This window comes from Strix aluco, chromosome 3 (genome assembly GCF_031877795.1).
Source record: "Strix aluco isolate bStrAlu1 chromosome 3, bStrAlu1.hap1, whole genome shotgun sequence".
In the NCBI taxonomy this organism is placed as follows: Eukaryota; Metazoa; Chordata; class Aves; order Strigiformes; family Strigidae; genus Strix; species Strix aluco.
In genome coordinates, this window is record NC_133933.1 from 84,921,552 (window position 1) to 84,943,605 (window position 22,054).

The following is a 22,054-nucleotide window of genomic DNA, read 5'->3' on the forward strand; positions in this document are numbered from 1 at the left end:
CAATTATTTAAAATTTAAAAGTTGAAATATTTTAATTATCTTTGCCTCAAATTTCTAATGCAGATTTTCTCAGTAGGCCACAATCTTACATGCACACATTACAACAGATTTGGGAAGTATGAGGGATTTACATCTTTTTTTTTCTTGCTTAGCTTAGGCTTGTGCTTACACAAGCTTATAAATCAATGGTAAAGCATTTATTTATAGCACTGAGGCTTTGGGTTTGAAGCACCCTAGGATAAAGATTCTTTTTGTTTGGTTAGTTTGTTCTAAAACAGAGCACAAGGTAGGTGATAAATAGCTACTAATAGACACCGAAGAGTATTGTTTTAGAAGAGAACTTTAAAGAAATATATGTCAGAAATCAAAACCAATCAGTGCCTTTTCATTAATCCATTTTTCAAGTGTGTGTCTAGAGTGCCCAGCACAGAAGATAGAGATAAATTACTTAAGGGCTTTTGATTAAGGAGTTATGATAAGGACATTAGAAAGCTGTAAATCCCCTAAGCTCATTTTATTTGCTTGCATAGCTGAGGAACTCTGGTGCATGTGCTTTGTAAATATGTGTCTCTGAATTACACCAGGGATCCCTTACTTAATTTCCAGATATTTAATCTGCCTGAATTTCCATTTCAGCCCTGGAGCTCTTCCACTAATGTTAAAATCTGTATTATCTTATTGTTTTCATTTTCCTTTTTTTTTTTTTTTTTTTTTTTTTAAATATGAAATCCTATATTCTTTGGTTAATTTTCCTGACTGAGAAAAAGATACAAATGTCTATTTATTTTCACGTTTTGTATGGAAATTTAGAGAAGTCAAAATAGTTTTCTGTATCTGCAAGGGTAACTTTAAATCCTTTTAAAATAAACAATCTACTTTCTTATAAGAATACTTTTGTCTGATTAGGTTATTTAGCTTCCAAAGATGATCTAGCTACAACATTACTTGAGTATGGAATTATCACTCAGTACCACATTGCTGTACAAGCAAAATTAGATGACATGATTAATGTTGTCTCTGTGAGACAGGGTGAGTATTTCCTAAAAAGTGCATTTTTAAAGATATAGCCTAAAGGTTTTGTATTTTGGGAGGCAGAAAATGAAGCATTAGAAAAAAACACTCAGTTGCAGGTCCAAAGAGCATTTTTATTCTTTGCTTTTCATTGTTCACTGTAACATATCAACTAGGGTTATTCAGAGGTTAAAACAGTTTGTGACTTTGGCTCAGGCTGCCTATAACCTCCTGCAGACAACATTAATCAGATACACAATCTTGACACAAAATGGAGATTTTTATAGTAAGAAGTAATAAGGATTATCTTAAAAATTTCATGCTACACACTCAATATGTTACACAGCATACATACATACCTCAAGTGGTATGAATTTGTTTCACAGGACATGACCTTAACTGTTTTTTAAAAGCAGACAGATTTCAGAGAGACTATGTTTTGCCCTTATAGTTCATTTTTAAACATACATTTTAACTTTTGGTTTTTTGTTTGTTTGGTTGGGTTTTTTTCCCTCCTGGTAGTCTAATTAATGCTTAGGGTGATCTCTGTGACAAAATTTTTTTATTAAATCAAAGAAAAGGGATTGCAAAGGTCTTGATTAGAAAACTAGGGAACAAAAGTCAAATATACTGTCCATAGTAATTGACTAGGGGGGAGAGAATTGGAAAGGTAAAAGTGAGAAAACTCATGGGTTGACATAAAGACAGTTTTGATAGGGAAAGCAAAAGCTGCGCACACAAAGCAAAGCAAACCAAGGAATTAATTCACTACTTCCCATCATCAGGCAGCTGTTCAGCCATCTCCAGGAAAGCAGGGCTCCATCACGTGATGATTATTTGGGAAGACAAACATCATCACTCCAAACATCCCCCCATTCCTTCTTCTTCACAGAGCTTCATATGCTGAGCATGACATCATATGTTATGGAATATCCCTTTGGTCAGTTGGGGTCAGCTGTCCTGGCTGGGTCTGCTCCCAACTTTTTGTGCACCTCCAGCCTCCTTGCTGGCGAGGCGGTATGAGAAACAGCAAAGACCTTACCTCTGCATAAGTACTGTTCAGCAGTAACAAAAAACATCCTTTTATTGTCAACACTGTTTCCAGCACAAATCCAAAACATAGTTCCATACAAACTACTATTGAAAAAAGTAACTCTATCCCAGTCTAAACCAGCACAACAACTATGTAGTAACGTAAAGGGAGAGATAATACACCATGAACTGGTTGTCCAGTGACAATCTTAGATGTCATCCCTCAATTCTACTGTTCACGGAGAAGCTGATGGTAAACTTTCTCATCATTAACTCTTCTTTGTTGCAATTTTGTTTTCCCTTTCTCAAAGATCTGTATGAGTTCAACCACAGGTTCATAAACTACAGATTTTAAGCTAGAGGAAATTCTCAGTCTTCTAGCATGACCTCTATACAACAGGCCTTGGCATGTCAAGCTTTGAACTTGGTGTAGAAGTTATTGACTGAGAAATTAAACAGTCTCTGTTATACAGATGAAGTGTTAAGGCTTGGACAACAGGCCCAAGCCAGAGTTGACCTATAGATGAATCCTGTACCTTTTATAACTGATAACCATTGTGCTAGTAGGTATTGTACTAAGTTATAACAACCCACTTATGCGGGTGTAAAAAGTGCTAAAGCATTGAAATACTGCAGCCTGAACAACAGGCCCCAAGCTGAAGCTGCTAACTTAGCATGTAGTCATTAATAAAATATGTAAATTCGCTAGTGAAAGACAAAATATAATCAGTAGTGAGGAGAGAATGTATTCAACTTTTCTTTCGCAGCCTTCTTCAAGGCTGAGAACCCAAGTATTTGGCCTTGTTAGAAACTCCCTTAGTTCCCCCCCGCCCCGAGCCCTGGCCAGGCTTTGGGTGGAATCCAACAGGAGAATGAAACCAGAAATTTTCTGCTCAAAACAAAGGTGTCAGTTTGCAGTGACTTCAGATGCCTCACCTATGGGTGGATGCACCACATAGGATTTCCCACTTGCCAGGACAGGCTCTCCAAATCCTCGCTGTAACTGGGGCTCCCCAGCGTCTGTGGATCTGGATGATGATGATAATATATGTAAGTGGTGATGTATTTCTCTTAATCACTATTCTCTCTCTCTCTCGTGTAGTAATGATTTGATGCATTACACTGTATTTTCCTGTTTGCAGCTTTAAGTGCACTATTCTGCTGCTTCTTACTGCATGTTTTCTGTATTACGTTGTTACATTACTTGGTTCTCACTAGTAAAGTACGCCTACTCTTTTCACTCTGGTGTCCGAGTTTAATTGGTATCCTTAATATAGCAAAACAACAGATCATCATAATAAACTTTTTTGTCTTAAAAGATTTTTAAAAAGTCAAAGAATATTGCTGTTAATAACAGAACATGAGCAGGATTTCAGGATTGCTATTATTATTACCATTATGCTTATTACCTATCTTGTGGGGCAAATAAAGACAACTAATTATGGTCTGTAATAGGAGGATCAATAGAAGAATGTGACAAAAAGACTACTTCTGGCCTAAGGACACAATAGCCAGAATTGTTCTTGTCTTTCTTTTTCACTTTTTGATAATTTTATGGTGCCTGAAAATAGCAACATGTATGAAATTCATAACAATTCTACAACAACAGGTAGGGATCCTTTTCAGGATATCCCCATGAAGTAAGCCCACTTTTCATTATTAGCACACACTGTACACTAGGACTAGAAAACTAGCAGCTGTTCAGTGATGCTTTGGGACTAAGGAAAGGTTAATGAGCTATTTGCTATTTTATCATTAATGAGGGCCATGTTATAAGTCATATCAACTCCAGCTGAAGTTGCACTTAATAATTTGCTGTATCTGGACCTTAATTGTATTAGTGCCATGATTTTTGTCAGTACCACTTTTCACTCTTTTCTTTAGTTTGTTTCACACTTTTTTTATTTGGATCAAATATGTATTAAAATTGCTTCTTAAAACTTTATTCAAGGAATATCAGCTAGGAAAGGTCAAGAAAACATGAATTCTATTTACAAAAATTGTCACAGATATAATGCTTAACGTTTAGAGAACAATTTTGTTGTCTTCTGATGTACTTCAATAATTCTAGAAAATTTATCTTAAGCTCCAGTAAAATAACAGTTTATTGGTATTTTTCCTTCTGTTCAGTAAGAATATTTAGCTCAGGGGTAATATCCATCTTTTTTTATTGGCATATTAAGTGAAAGACAATCAAGGTATACGAATATGTAAAGCTCTGTGTCTGAGCTTACTACCTTACAGTTACAAATATCAGTATACCATTATATTAGAAAGATATAAATATTTGCTTGAGAAATGGTTCATCCCACTGCGGAATTTGAATTCTCTGTGTATTCAGATCCACTCTGGAAAAGATACTTTTTTTTTTTTTATATGCACTGTTGAAAATGTTATCTATCTCTACTTAGGAGTGTATTTCAGAGCTACAATGCCATCAAGAGACAACTCCTCACTTATTGACACTATTATTGCCATAGATCAGGACTGTGACTAAGAAAATATCTAAATTTAAATTAAAAGTAATACCTTGTAAAAATTAAGTAAATTTAAATTTTAAGTATATTTGTTTCCTCTTATATTCCTTTCCCTTTTCCCTTCCCTTCCCTTCCCTTCCCTTCCCTTCCCTTCCCTTCCCTTCCCTTCCCTTCCCTTCCCTTCCCTTCCCTTCCCTTCCCTTCCCTTCCCTTCCCTTCCCTTCCCTTCCCTTCCCTTCCCTTCCCTTCCCTTCCCTTCCCTTCCCTTCCCTTCCCTTCCCTTCCCTTCCCTTCCCTTCCCTTCTCCAGTGCCATGTGCACAACATATACAAAGCTATCATAGTGTTGCACTGATTAATGTATTCTTTGACCCTTTTTCTTCTGTAAAACAATACTGAAAAAGCACTCCTTTCCCATGTTCTGGTTACCTTGTCCATTAAATATTTTTCTTTTCTTTTCTACAACAGATAAGCATTTTCTTACAAAATATATTTTCTTGTCATATATACTGCTCTCAGAATCTGTTTAGTAAATCCTTTTTGTCTTTAGAATATTATCACATGTTATCATGTCTCTATAGTAGTTGGGTCAAACATACAGAAAAGGGATAGAGAGGTTAAAAGAGCAACAAGTAAGAGCAACAAGAACAAGCACATCTTGTGTCTAACTGAATGTTATTCAATATAACATTCTTCTATAGGAACGTATAAGCTAGTCAAAGTATTTTTTATAGAGTCTTACCTCTTTATTATATTCTGTTCTGTTTTGTGGTGGAGTTCTGTTTGTTTGTATGTTTTCACAACCATTTTTATTTCAGTGAAACTGAATATTTGATTGAAAACACTTTGATAGTCAACTTAAAAATATAATTTTTGTTTTAAAATCCAAATTTTCTTTTCAAAATATAAATCTTAGAAATTGGGAAAAAAAATAAACCCTGAAAAGTCTGAAATATTGGAACACTTAAAAATTAGGAATATAGAAAGGCTGAAGTAATAATTGAAGATAGAGATATGAATATGATATCTAAAATCAAAATAATATATTTCAATTAGTCAGAAACATTTTTCCCTAAAACATTTCTAACAAATCTAGAAACAAGTAAGTCTTAGGAAGAAGAGATGAGTTGGATTATTTAACTTTGGTTTTGATTTCTGAATTAATAAAACCTGATCGCTGGAATATAAATTTTCACTTAGTATTATGTTTGCAGCGGTTTTCTGAGAGGATTCAGAAGAGAAACAGACATTCAGATAAAATTCAGACATTCACACAATCTACCAAAAAAGGGCATGGGAAATGGCATCCACCATGTCAGAGTTGATGTTTGATTGCTATATTAATAACAGAGGATCTGAGCAATGCCTGTATAATTTTTCTGTAGAAAATAGTTTATTTTCTCTGAGAGGGGAGGAAAAGGTAGCAAATATGAGGAACAATTTAGATGGCATTTTCAAGAGATTTTAAAAGACTTTTTCTTCTTTTGTTTATCATAGAAAAAACCTGTTATTGAATCTTTTTGCTCTAATAAGAGTATTGAGTATATTTGGTTTTTAGATCAAAAGTAACAGAAAGATCTTTATACAAAATTTTTTATTAATATCAAAATAGTATCTCTATTGAACAGAGCTGGTCATGCATGAAAAGACAATTTAAAACATAAGGAATGTTATAAGCCAAATTGCTGTTCACACTAATGGTATTACAAAGGTCTCTTTAGCAGTGTAATTTAATTTTACAATCTTTTCATTTGCATGCATTTAAATATTTTAAACAGAGTAACACTTCTTATTTGAAACAATATAAAGTTAAAAAATAATTGTTTTGATCTTCATTACATCAAATAATAGTCCTTTCTGACTATGTAATAATGACTCAAGTAATGTTAACATTTCAGCCAGATCTGTCTGGCATCAAAGATTGTCCCTAATAACTTGAGATAAATAATTAATACAAATTATAAGTGAATGAACATTTGGGATGACAACTCCATGTTTCGTTTTAGTTTTCCAAAATTACTGCCTTGAATAATTTTAAATCTATGCAAGGATGTTTAACATATCTACTTTTACTGGCTAATTGTCATACATTTAGAAATATGTTGATTTTGGTCCTTTTTATAAAAGAGTCTGTAAGTAAAATGAAAGATGCATTTCTGTTTGCTGAGGTTCAGTCTATGTATTTCATAATGTATATTTCCCTGCATATTATTCCTGATATTGGTATGAATTATTGGTTGTATTACAGCTGGACTGCAGATTTATTCATTGCACTACAGTTGCTTTTATAAAGGTAGCCAGTCATACTTTACATGCATGGACAATAATATCCATGATCTATGTTTACTGATTTTTTCTTTTCTTTTCTTTTTTTTTAAAAAAAATAAATTCCCAAATGTCTTATCAAAGATATTCTGTTAAGAAACAAGTTATGCTACAATGGCATGGCATAAGGGTTTTGATTTAATTACTTTGCTTCTGAAAAGACTTAATTTAATTTAGTGATACTGAGCAGTTTAGGGGATTAGTATTAGCTATACCTTCTACATTTCTGAATTTAAATGTGTCTCATATCACAGACAGATGAAAGCTAATGCCTGAATTTAATTTGATGACCTATCTGAAATACAAATTGTAAAGATACTGATAGAGGTCCCTGTGGCAATTAAATGTTTAAGAATTATAAAATTAATTTATTCTTACAACACACATTACCTAAGAACTCATCTGCATTACTGGTGGAGAACTGAGGCATACAGCATCTAAAAGGAGCATTTGAAACCTAGGCATGAAACTTGGATGCAGAGATCAAGAGGTAAATTTGTATTAGAGTATTAACAGCAAGAGACATAAGAAGCCATTTACAGTGTTTTATCTCAGTGTTTCTGCCATTCTTTGTTGGCTCGATGGAAATTCTATCTTCTTCTACATAGATGAAGTTAAAGTTTTATACGTAGAGCAACACTATCCATTTTATCCATTGCTGATACAAGGGAAAATTAGGGAGAAAATAAATTTTTTTTGTCTTCTTTATATTATCTGTACTTAGTCCCCTAAATGATTAGTCCAAGATCCGACAGGAGGTTTGCAGGAGAAAACATATTTAAATATGGGCTTTTGAATTTCTAGGCCTAATATCCTCATAACACAGGATACTGTGTTCCACAGTTTAGAAATACTGTGATGTTACCAATTAATGAAATAGCATTAATTAGTACCTTTTGGAAATAGACAGCACCATGACCAAAATGTTATCCATAAGACCTTTCATGTTATGCACTAATATATTTATAAAACCCACCAAAAAGTATGCCTTGTGAGACAGCTAAGATTTGGAACTTTTAATGGTAGCGTTAGATGCTAAATACTTTTAAAATATCAACATATTTATATGCATAAATATCAACTTTGACAAGGTTTTGAAATTAAAATGTATACCAAAACCTCGGCTAATTTATAAATTTTAACAATGTATAATCTTAAAAAGAAATAAGTCTTTGTACTGTGAAGACTTATGTTCAGAAGCTTTTTGAAGATGTACAACTAGACCTTTCTCCATTTAAAGACTATTAATGTGTCAGTTGTGAAATCTATTCACTACTGAAAATGTCAGTGCATCATTTCACCACTCAGAAGTAAAAGCTCTTTGTAAGACTTGCCTAATATACTGAATATTATTCATTCCAAATAACAAGGGAAGTAGGCATTGAATTGTATTATCCAGTTCAAAGTAATTGTTACTGAGGAAATAAAAAGCCATAGGAACATAAGAATTGCAATAATGGATCAGTAGTTTATCTAGCCAAATATCTTAACTTTGACAGAGACCAAGATAGTAAAAGACACTCCTTCGCAGATGATTATTGAACAGTGCTGCCCACAGGAGAAAATTAATACCTTTTTTGTTAAAGTCTGGCATATACTTAAAGTTATTTATTAGAATAAAATAAAAGAAATACCAAAGCCACTTTCTCTGTCTTTAGAAAAAGAAATGCAAGTGGATTTTTAATAGCTTTTATATATATAGCCCTCATTATTATTTCATATGTATATTATTCTAACATGCAGAGATCACTGCCTGGATTATGATCACATTCCAAGATACATTTCTCCACATTTTTATGGTCTAATTTTTACTTTTCACCTTCATTTGCAATACCTAACAATCTATCACTGCTAAGCATATTTAAGGTGCCTTGTCAGGTGCTTCATGGTGTTACTTAGACTGAAAAAAAAAAAATTCTCCCCTGGTATTTTCTAAGGTCCCAATAACAAACAAGAATGTGATTTGAGCCACTACTTCCTGGAAAACTACTCAGTTTTTCTTCTCATTGAATATGGGACACAATAGCATGAGGGTGGGTACTGTCTATGGTAGACAGTATATAAATGAGAAAAAGCCAAGCTAAGCTATGGACCCAGGAGCTGGGAAACAGTTCCTCTTACAGGAGGAACTGAAATGACTCATGTAGATATCTGACACACCTGATACATGCTTTAGTTTATTTTTATGGAATGACCCTTGTTAAAATCTCTTATTAGTGAAGAACTCCATATGCTTTGAAAGTAATGGGCAAAAGGACAAAGTTCAATCTTATGTGGTGCTCTTTTTTTATTGTAGAAACACTTTGCCCTTAGTTATTTGCAGCTGTGATGTGGGAAGTTATAAAGGCAGTGTGGTTAGAAGCAGAAAATTACTGAAGAGAAGAAAATGTCTGCTGAAAAATAAAGACAGAGAAAATGCCTGCCAGCCTGAGAACTGTGACAATGGGAACTAGACCTGTGAACCAGAAACATCACTGTGAAGTACAACTGGCATCTCTGAAGTACAGCTGGGTACCGAAAAATGGGAGATGTCCCAAGATACTATTGGTAAATGCAAAACCAAGGAACTGTAATAGTAACTTATCATCTGAAAAAGTGAAAAATAGTCTGGGAACAACTGAAAATATCCTCAGAAAATAAAAACTGACAACTGTCATTGGTTATTCTAACTGTAAGAACAGGAAAATAGTCTGGAAAAATAAAAATTGTTGTGAAAGAACAGAAAACAATTTAATCATCTATTGTTTAAAATAAACAGTACCCATTAGCTGCTCGAAGTGGTGATGTCCTATGCCCTCTTATGTCTCTATGATATAAAAATTACTTAATTTTTATCCAAAATGGAGCCTTTCTCTGAGAACTTTCCATCCTACACATACATCCTAATTCCAGTTATGGTTTTGAGACAGTGATAAAACCCAGCACAGCAGAAAGCCGTATAAGAAGGATTAGCATTGTTTAAAACACTGCAACAACGTACAAAATGTACAACATTGCAAACAATTTGCATTCACTTGAAGTTTAGTGCAAAACAGAAGTTTAAACACATCTGATTTGTTTTAGTTTCATAGTCATGTCAATGTTCAGAAAATTAAATTCTGTGAGATACTGCCCCAGTGACAGAATCATATTTGAAAAAGAAACAGATACAACCTGAAACTGGTCTTTGTGACTTTAATTCTATTTCACATTAGACTTCTTAATGTGCTCATGCTGATGCATAGACAGTTCTTCAGAAATTGTTTTTCTTTCATCTGTCCATAAACAAAATTTTCTGTCAGCAGAACTTCAGGATACTGATAAAGTCAGACCTATATTTTGGGGTTTTTTTCAATCTTTCTGTTGAGGAAAGGAGTACCATGTTTAAAGCACAGTATAAAAGAAAATAGCACACTCTCTCTGTATAGATGGATATACTTAATATGAGTACTGTGTATACTGTCTGAGAAAAAGGACAGACTTATTAAATGTATGAAAAATATTTTGTATTTAAGTAATTTACCATATACCTAATAAATATTTCAACCTACCAGAACAATCACTGTTCTCAAAAATATATTCTGACAATAATTGAATATTTTACACTTTGTTTTTCCTGCTCTTTTTGTTAGTTTAGCTATTAATATCTCTACTTATTATATTTTAAAGTATTAATTGTGTTAATTTGGGTCAGAGAATTAAAGAGAAGAATGTTTTCTAATAACAACGTGAGATGTAACATGGAAGGGAAGAGATTGCAATTATACTTTTTTCGAACATTTGACACTAAAAAAGTGAATATGGTGTGTTGGATCAGTAAAGGACTTAGGCATTAGAATAATTGTCATAAAACTTCTGTCAGAAACCCAACCTTTCAATGTACTCTAAGGGCACAGTGAATACACATGCAATGCATGAGTAAAATTAGGTCACTTAGAATGGGATCTAGAAAAGTCTTCCCCTCAGCTCAAAAAGAGTTAACACTTGTTTCTGAGCTCCTTGCAAGTATTTGCCTTCAGTCGAGAGTTTTTTTCCTGAATTGGAATAAAATGACAAAGAAATAGGGAATACATTTTCTAATAGAAAATTTTGATGTTTCTCTTCTGGCTCTTTCTTCTCTAGTTCATTCAGAAGTGTTTCTAACTGGAACATGTCAATCGTCCTGCAAAATGCCAAAGAGATCAGAGGCATAACTGTGACAAGAACAATGATAAAAACGACAAAAGAATCTTGTTAATCCTGAGAATGAGACTTTCTCAAATGCAGCGTGAAAATCTGTGAAGGCATTATTGCTATCCCATGATCAGTTACATGAAAAATAAGGATAGTTCGTTGAGTGTTCAAGTTTTTTTCACAAAATTGCAACAACAAGCAGACTAAGTGTAACAGTAATTACCCTTGAATGATCACTAACTCTCCAGAAAATGATGTTGTGTATGCAACAGTAAATGTACATCAGGTTCAATGGAAAATTTGTGGCCAAAATGTACTGTACCAAAAAGCTTTAAATATGCAAAGAGCAATCGTAACAAAAGTTACTTGGAAGGATATTCCAGAAGACTAAGCAATAACAAGGAAACTGGGACATTCTGCTTCTAAACATGTTTCATTTCTTTTTTTAAATACAATAGGGAGGGGAGGAAAAAAAAAAAAAAAATCAAGTTTAAAGCTAAACCAGAAAGTGCAACAGCTGTAAAAGAAAATACACATTGACTGTGAATGAGGCAAATTGAAGGGGAAATCAGAAAGCTGTGGATTTTGCACCTTTGTTATTAATTTTTCTGTCAAAAGTTTTAAGATGGAAATAGTATCTAAGAGGGCTCCTCAAGCCAAAATATTTCTGTTCATTTTCTATCTCAAATATTATTTCACATGTCCTCTCACTGAAGTAGTCCAATGTAAAAAGAAATACTTAGAATTCAGGGATGATTACAATTCTGAATTCAATAGAGATTTTACCTTTTATATCAGTGGGAACAGACTCACGGGCCATAGTTATTGTAACTGCTGTTTTGAAGCATATGTAAACAAATATTGATCAATCTAAATATTAATAAATCTTTTTTGTAATATCATAAGTCTTTTCCTCATACCTGATGGAGATATTTCCCATGCAACATTTTTACAAAATATCTGACTGGTTTTTACTCAAAATGCATTTTTCCACTATTATGCTTTTTGACTACACCTTTTCATCACTTAGTCAACTGTGAATGGCATGTCACTCACAGAATCACAGAATCATCAAGATTGGAAAAAACCTTGAAGATTATCCAGTCTAACCATTAACTTAACACTGACCGTTCCCAACTACACCATATCCCTCAGCGCTATGTCAACCCGACTCTTAAACACCTCCAGGGATGGGGACTCCACCACTGCCCTGGTCAGCCCATTCCAACACCTAACAACCCATTCTATAAAGAAATACTTCCTAATATTCAGTCTAAACCTTCCCTGGTGCAACTTGAGGCCATTCCCTCTTGTCCTATCGCTTGTTACTTGGTTAAAGAGACTCATCCCCAGCTCTCTGCAACCTCCTTTCAGGTAGTTGTAGAGGGCGATGAGGTCTCCCCTCAGCCTCCTCTTCTCCAGACTAAACAACCCCAGTTCCCTCAATCACTCCTCATAAGACATGTTCCATTACAATAAATGTTGCTTGAAGCAGCACACATTAAAAGCATGACAATAAAACTGTGCTTCACAATCTGTCATTCCATTTATATTCATTGTAGGTTTTATGGCACTACCTAACATGTCTTACTTTACTTCTTTATAGATTATTGGATATTTTCAAAAATCAGCTTCTAATTTGTTATAGATTCCACAATAGTTCATGAAGGTCTTGCTAGTGTTCAGTAGGTTTAGTTTTCTGCTTCTAAAAATGGTTGATTAAGGATTTAGCAGAGGAAGAGTTAAAATAAACATTAAAAATAATTCAGGATAAAATTATGTAATTACATATGTCAGTCTAAGGATACTCTTGTGATTAACAGAGCTAGGGGGTTTTGGTGCCAGAAAACCTTTCTTATTGTCTGTACATATCAATTTTGTTAAAAAAAAAAAAAAAAAATGAAAATAAATAGTTCAGAATCAGAGATGGAAAACAAAAAGATTGGGATAGAAAGGCATTCTCATATAAGGAACATTGAAAAGAGTGGTGTTTTTCTTCGTAAAGATATGCAAGAAAGGCATATGATACACTTTCATAAAAGAATAAATTCTGTAGAAAAAGTAGCTGGGGATTCTAGTCTCCCTCTGAGAATCTCCCTCTCTAATAACACACAAATAAAGGAACAATTAATGAAATTAAAATACTTCCAAACAAGTGCAAGGAACCACTATTACCATTTCAGGAATAATTGTATTTCAGAAGTGATTTCTTACAGGATACTTCTGATGCCACAAATTCAGTAAGTTAGAAAAAAGTGATTGCCTTATATTTGGTGCCTGTGGTAAATAGAATGGCAAGAGTTAATGCTAAAATCAATTTTGGAAAACAGTTTACATTGCATTCTTTCAGTCTTATAGTAATCTCTAAATATGAAGTTCAAGAGGTGTCCACATGCTGAAACAGATTATTGCATATTCACATAGTGTCAGTTTTTCACTTTGACCTGAAAATGTGGGTACTAGCTTTTGTCACTCACCATTTTAAATGTATCCCGCTTTCCTCTACTTTGAGGATTATTAATAAGTGGTATGTCCTAGTTCATCTGCAGCTTTTCATGAACTATTTGTTCAGTTTTGTTAAAAGAGCACAACTGAGCATCAGGATTGAAGGTGTACTGTGCTGTTTGCCTTGTCCCTGCACTCTGCATGGAGCAGAGGGAAGGGAGAGCGTTCCTCACCTAAAGGCAGATGAGTACGTTCATCTGAAGAAAAGGTTTATAGTGAATATTAGGTGGGAAAATAAAAATGGGACATGATATACTAAGGATCCTAAAGTGCAGGAAATTTTGAAAGACTTATAAGAAAGTATAGCTTCAGAAATTATAGAAAAGGGCTTTCCTCGAAACCTAGAAAGGCCTAAAAAGAGTTTGTTACAACCAGGCAAGTCATTGAAAGTTGTTGAATTAATCAGTTCTGGAGGAAAAGTCCAACCTTATAAAAGTTTTGTGTTTGTTCTGTCTAGCCTGCTCACTTTTAAAAGTTACACACAGATCAAATGCAGTCTCTGACAGTTTGGGGTCCCATCACATATTTGTTCTTTCGTTTTGTTCCCATAAATTCTACACTTTCTGTGATAGTCATTAAAAAAAGAAAAAAAAAAAAAAAAAAGGAAAACAGAATAGAACACTAAAATTAGAACATCTTAGTGATTATCCTTCACATGTTTTTATTTTAAAAATCAAATTCTTTATTTATTTGAACTAGTCTCCTTGTTCAAAAGATGTTATTCTTCTTACAGTTAATTGACTTAATATTAACATGCTCTTCTCACTTCTCATACAGTTTCTCATACAAACTTACAACAGTTACTTTTTTTTTTGCTGATTTTAAAAATCACAATAATCAGAATTTTCTATTTTAGTCCCTTGCTTCTACCATCATCAAAATACTCAAGGTTATGTTTTTCTTAGTCTGACTAGTGGGATAAGCAAAAGAACTACTCCTGAGGACCATGTAAATGTGCAATGAATCAGCTAAAAGAATTGCTGTGAAATAAATACTATCACATTCTTTATAGAACTAAATTGGAAAGTTCAAGCTTTTGCACCTTCCTAGCTGCAGAGCTACCAAGCTTCATCGCTTTTAGCATCATACCAAAGTCCCAAGACCAACCCTTAAGCAGTATTTAGTAACTCCCAAACACTCAGCATCAAAGAAAAGTTACAGATGTAATTCTAAATAGCCTTGACACCCTTGTTTGGTGTCTGAATAACTGAAATAAGCAGGCAGGCTGCCAAATATATCTCCAGAGTAGTTATTTCCCTTTCAGATATATAATTTTAATTTACTTGGAAATCATCAATACTTTAAAGTTGCACTTGTCCACCAAGCTTGTTTATTTCCTATCTCCCTAATGCGCTGTAATAGAAATCCAAGTCATTGATTGGTTGAAGAAATGTAATTGACTCAAACAAATGTTCAGATTGAGTGTCTCAAGTTCCTCTGAACTGACTGAAGTCCAGCCATTGGAGACAGACCCATGTCAGACATAAATATACTCCATTGAACAGTACTCCACTGATTTCACATTATATTCTATTGAATAACATAGACTGAACTGAGTGCAATTAGATGTCAGAAATGCTTTTTTATTCATTTTGATACATGCATCCAAATGGATTGCAAATGTGTATAGATTTGGACATAACATACCAACGTCTAAAAACATTCAGAACCTATTAAAAGTACATTACTGAGACTAATGTGTCAAATATCCAACAGTTTTAAAGTGCCAGAATTTTACTGTAATTTTTTGTCCTTGCCCTTTTGTGACTTTCTCACTTTTCTGTTCTTCAGATACAGGATTAAACTGATGAAATTTCCCTGAACTAACTTAACACCGCTTTTGTAGTCAACAGAGAGAAATAAGCACCTTGGTGCATAATTCATTTCACCCTGAAATGGAGATCCTTGATAGACCAGATTAATTGTTCTTTAAAAGTCTCTTTCTTTCTCCACCAACAGCAGAGAAGGAACCTATGGTGACAAGCACAGATGTCTGCATTAATGACATCTAAAATCAGCTTATTCAGTTTCTGTCTTGAATGTCTTCAGGAAGATGCTGAGCATTTTCAACTCCAACTGAATCTGCAGAAGTCAAGGAGCTCAGCACCTCCTGAGAGGGGGATTAAATTTCATTTTAAAAAAAAGATTTAGACATATTTTTCAATTTCTTTCTGCCTTTATCTTGATATCATGAAAACTAAAGAATGTGGATACTGCAAAGGAGAATGATGATTCTATAACGTTTTTGTTGGTAGTGGTAGTGGTGTTGCAAAAGTCAGCATGGTGGTAACTGGAAAAAAAAGCAGAAAAAAACACATACTGTTCTCATGAACAAGAAGCCCTTCCTTTAACTAAAGCCCTGTTGATATTTTTCTCTTGTGTCATAGTTACAGAAGATGTGTTCACAGTTAGAAAATGTGTAGTACATACTCTTACAACTTGCTTCAAAATGCACGGTGTAGCTCCATGCATGTAAACTAGAAGTTCTCATATCTCAAACAACAACTTTTTTTTTTTTTAAATTTACTTCATATTTTAGGTTACAGAAGGCCAATCTTTGTGAATTCTAGACTTTACCAGGAGCAAGAATATGTGGCATCTGTTTCAAATGTCTCATTTCTGGTTTCCTTGCATCAATATTTCATGATTTTTTAAAAAAAGTTCACAAATTCTAAAGTCTTTTTATTATTTTTTATTAATAAAGAACAAGCAGTATCATAAATTAATGTTTAAATATGAAAAACATATTTGAAAAGCTGCAAGATATTTGTAAACATAGAATAAAGCCAATGTGTATTAACTCTGCCATGTTTCTTTCAGATGTTCCTGTTCTACTGAGTTCACAAGCAATGATACTTGACAGTATAAACAGGGAATGCATTGGTATGAGGAAAAAAAAAAGTCTGAACACACTTTGTTTATTCCGCATTTTTAAAGGCAAAGTGGTCTCATTCGGGAAATTTCTAGAACTTCACTATGTTATGAATTCTTAGTTTAATTTACCTATAGAATCCATATTTATATAACATACAGTATAAATCTAGTTAATACTTTTGTTGAAGCTGCAAAGTGTATACAGTTCAGACTACTACTATGAGTCATTATATTAAAATGTTGAAGAGAAATATAAACTGTTCTAAGAGGAAATTCATATACAAAATTTCACAAGTGCAAGAGTTTATCTTCTTTAATATTTAAATGGAAATATTACAAAAAATATTAATAAGAGTCACAAACATGAACACCTGCTTGGATGTTTTTTTCTCCTGACTTCAAGAATCTCATCCTACTGTGCAGGCAGGGTTCATTTTACTGGAAGGTTTGTTTATGTGTACCAGAGGCAGCAACTGGAGCTGTGAATGTTGCATTATTAGATCTTTTATTTCAGAACTTAGATCTGTCTAATGGTTTCTGAAAGTTTTAAATGTTTAATTTTAAAACAAAACATTTATAATTCTCAAAGAATATACTATTTAACACTGCAGGAACTAACCCACTCTAACCTAAATCTATATTACAGTAATCAGCCTCATCCAAAAACTTCCATAGTCTTTCTGATATGACTACGTAGAGATTTAATACTCCCAGGAGTGGACTAATGATCCAGTAACCCATAATTAAACAGATTTGTTTCCACTCCCTGATCATTTCAATGTTTTTATATGAGCTTAGGAAGGCCCTATTAAGGAACACAGACATAAAACTCCTGAATTTAAAACCTGAGGTTTTTTTCCCTAGCCTGTGAATTTAGTAAATATATATACATATAAGCAAAAGACTTTGAGCTTAGATATTACAGGATGGACAGGCTCTCTGAGGATTATAGATACAGTCAAATTCATTAACTATTGTAAGTCACATATTTCTCTTTCTGTAAACAATACTTCAAAAATAGTACAAAGGTACAATGCATCTGTCTCTACGGTATCAGTTGTCAGATGGCAACAAAATGATTTGTAAATAATTTATTCTAGTGACAACAGAATTTGCAAGAAAATAAGCATAGTAATTATTCTCTGAGTAACATATGATTAACTACAGAGCTAGTCAGAAAATGAAAAAACATTAATGTATAATTCACTCACAAAAAATATTAGAATTTATGGCCAAAATTATTGACAGCAAATAATATAACTAGATCTAGCTGTAATAATTTAAAGATATTCATTCTGTTGTTGTATTTTGCAACTAGATTTTTTAATCAAAACTAATTTCTTTATACCAGTGTACTGGGTCTGGCTGAGCCGAAATTGGTTTTCCCCTATAGCAGCCCTCATGGTGCTGTGTTTTATGTTGGGAGCTGGCAGGGTGTTGATAGCACACTGGTGTTGTGGCTACTGCTGAGTAGTGCTTACACAGCACCAAGGCTCTTTCTGACATTTCCCCCCCCACAGTGGGACGGGGTGGGCAAGATCTTGGGAGGGGACACAACCAGGACAGCTGACCCGAACTGACCAAAGGGATATTCCATACCATATGACGTCTGCTCAGTATAAAGATGGAAAAAAAGAGGAAGGGGGTGGGGTCACCCTTGGTCCTCTGAGGCAACACTACGTGTATCGGAGCCCTGCTTCCTGAGAAGGCCCGACATCGCCTGTTCATGGGAAGTAGAGAATAAATCTGTTTTCTCATTTGCTTCTGTGCACAGACCTTTGCTTCACTTTGCTTATATTAAAACTGCTTTTGTTTTACCCACAAGGGTTTGTTTGCTTGGTTGTTTTCCTTATTTTCTTTCCCCTCTTTTCCCTGTTGAGAAAAAAGGGGAAGGGGGGGCAAGTGATAGAGCGACTTGGGGGGTACCTGGCATTTAGCCAAGGTCAAACCACCACAACAAGTCACACCTATTTTAGTTTTATTCTTTGTGATCAAGATCTGAACAAAGTATTAGGAAAAATCACATTAAAAACTGACTTCAGTATGTTTGCCTGGATGTAGACTTGCCTTCTTATCGAACACTGTGGTTGCTCCTGACCAAACCTGTTCAGCTAAATATCACTGAAGAACATACAAGCTTTCAGCAGGCATAGGTAGATGCTGGCTCTGTTCATTTTGGCTACTTCTATGCACCTGATAAAAGTGGTGACTAAGGACAGCTCACAATGTCATACAAAATTAGAAAAGCTTTCAGATCTAAACAAATATGCAAATAAAAAAACAGTACAGGCAGCAGAATATTTCTTAAGGATACTACTAATACTACTAATACTTAGTTTCCATACCAGTGTAACTCAGGTCACTTTACAAATCTTGGTGACATTCCCATTCTATAGCATAGAAAGGTAGGGAGCTTCTCTCATCTACTTACAAGGCTCAAATTGAAATTTTGGGAACTGATAAAGAAAATGAATCCTGGAAACAAGGAAGTGGCTAATTTAATGAAAATTTTTAGTTTAGAAGACAGGTTGGGAAAACAGGTAGCTGGCTTTGTCAGCAATTATGTAGCCTGTTTTCCCTCACTGTTATGCAGTCATTGTATTTTATTTTATTTTTTTTTCTGTCTGTAGAGTTAGACCTGTTGTTGCAGCATGTCTCCCCAGTGTTCAGTGGGTCTATGCCAAGACTCATTTGCTATAAATCAACTTCACTGACTTTAAAAACGAAGCTTAGAAGATGGATTTTTAATTCTTCATCCAATCACAGCTTATTCCCACATGTGGGTTTTTTTAAAGTGTAACAATGTGATGGGTTCTGAGTGGGGATAAATGAAGAAAGTCTACATTCTCTTACAATTTGATGATATAACCAGACTTGAAAAATTAATGTTGTGGAAATGGAGCTCCATTATTATTCCTCGTAACAAAACTAAAGTTTGTGAATAGTTTTCTGATAACCTAGAGAAGTAGGGAACTTTTCTCATTCACTTACAAGATTCAATTTGAAATTAATTCCACGGAACACCCCAAGGGCGTTTAGATTTTTGCAGAACAGGAGTTCCACCCATTCTCACTGCATAAGTTCTTCAAACTGCATTGCATAATTAACAATCCATGAAATACATCTCCCAAAGAAGTTACAGATACCTGACTTCGCAATGGAACACAAACAAATCTGAAATGAGACTGTTTCACTGCCCTGAATAATTTGAAGGTATTTAGCTAATATTTTGTATATGCCCTTTTGTGTTGGTATAGATGTTAATATAGTCAGTGAGAAAAAATGTAAAAAATTCCCCCCAAAATAAAACCAAAACCCAACCTTTTATCAGTGTTACCTTTCATACCAGTGTTTGTAAAATAGATTTGTGCACAAGTGTGGAACAACCAGGTGGAAAAATCTGGTGTTTCCTATATATATAACATTTCTAAGTGTCTCTGAGAAATCTCTGTTAAAAAAAAAAAAAAAGAAAGAAAGAAAGAAAAAAATAATGTTTTGCAAAAAACCAACCGTATTTTATGCCACAACACCAGCTTAAGAAGCTTGTTTCAAAATGTGTACCTAATGTAAAAGATACAAATAAAAATCTCTATCTAGTATGTAAAAATAAAAATCCCTGAAAATAGAATCAAACTAAATCAATTTGATATAGATGAAAAAAGGACCTCTAATTAAAATCTTGCACAGTCTCCAATTAACCACATATGCCAGTTTGGTAGTAAATTAAGTCGATTCTATAATGGTAGCCTGATACAGCATGTACCACTAATAAAATATCTTCTATTCAGAAAACTAATCTTGACATGTTACACCACTGAGAGTGTTATGGGGAAATGCAGTGCTAAGGCTTGGACAATAGGCCCAATCCAGAGTTGACCTATAGATGAATCCTGTATATTTTATAACTGATAAGCACTGTGCTAGTAGGTGTTGTACTAGGTTATAACAAACCACCTATACTGATGTAAAAAGTGCTAAAGTGTTGAAGTATTGAAGCCTGAACAACAGGCCCTGAGCCAAGCTGCTAACTTAGTATGTAGTCATTAGCGAAATATGTATGCTCATTAATGAAAGATGTAGCTTAGGTATCATATACTCATTACTGATGATGAATGTAATGAAAACATGTCTATCCTGAATGTATCTTTCTTCTTTGTGTAAGGGTAAGTTAACAAGGCCATGATGCCAGCTGTCTGGCCTTGGAACCAGATGTATGGCCTTGTTCTGAAAAGGACATAAATAAATTAGATAAGCAGGGAAACTCCCTTGGCATCTCCCTTGAGCCCTGGCCAGGCTTTGGGGGAATCTAATTGGAAAGTGACACCAGATATTTTCCGCTCAAAACAAAGGTGCCAGTTATTCTGGCTTGCTGATTTTTAGGTATATAAGGCTGGTCCCGCTTGCAGTGACTTCGGATGCCTCACCTACAGGTGTACGCACTACATAGGATTTCCCACTTGCCGGGACAGGCTCTCCAAATCCTCGCTGTAACCGGGGCTCCCCAGCGACTGCAGATCCGGATGATGATAACGTATGCAAGTGGCGATGTATCTTTCTTGATCACTATTCTCTCTCTCATGCAATAATGATTTGATGCATTACCCTGTATTTTCCTATTTGTTTGCTTTAAGTGCATTATTCTGTCTTTTACTGTATGTTTTCTGTATTACTTTGTTATATTATTTAGTTATCCCCAGCAAAATACGCCTACTCTTTTCACTCTAGTGTCCGAGTTTAATTGGTATCCTTAATCAGCAAAACAGGAAAAGAGAACAGAATGTTGTGATATTCAAGCATAAGAGTTAGTAAAAGTAAAATATTAGAATGTATAGACCACTGCATTTATTAAAAGCACTCCTATTAATTGGATTTTGGATAGAAGTAAGGTTATTTGCATTGCAGTATTCATATTCACAGAATCACAGAATCACCTAGGTTGGAAAAGACCTTGAAGATCTAATATCCAGTCTAAACCTTCCCTGGCGCAACTTGAGGCCATTACCTCTTGTCTTATCACTTGTTACTTGGTTCAAGAGACTCATTCCCATCTCTCTGCAATCTCCTTTCAGGTAGTTGTAGAGGGCAATGAGGTCTCCCCTCAGCCTCCTCCAGACTAAACAACACCAGTTCCCTCAGTCACTCCTCATAAGATCTGTGCTCCAGACCCTTCACCAGCTTCGTTGCCCTTCTTTGGACACTCTCAAGTGTATATCATTTCAGGCAAGATTCACTCTTACATTCTGAATATCTTCAAGGAATAAATTCTACATGTCTAATAACATGTCTCTACTGTACTGCTCAAGGTTTAAATTTGTATTCTCAATTTATTTTACACGAGAGAACCTTTGATATCTTTAATACTCACTGGAAAATATTTGTTTTCTTCCCTTGACTCTCTAAGAGCAACCTTACCTTGTGCCATACACCTAAGCTATGAATGCAGTCTACTAGCATTTTGATGAAAAGGAAGATGTGCTGACAACTGAAGCACTTTTGTAGTGTCCAACATATCTAGAACATATAAATGTTCAGTACACTACTGAGTGGATAAAAAAATAATACTTTACATGTCAGTTAAGTAAAGTGGAAAAGAAATTGTTATTTCTGACACCCAAAATAAACATATATCTAGCAATAAAAGAAAAACTATGCCTAAACTACTTCCACTAAGGGTATATC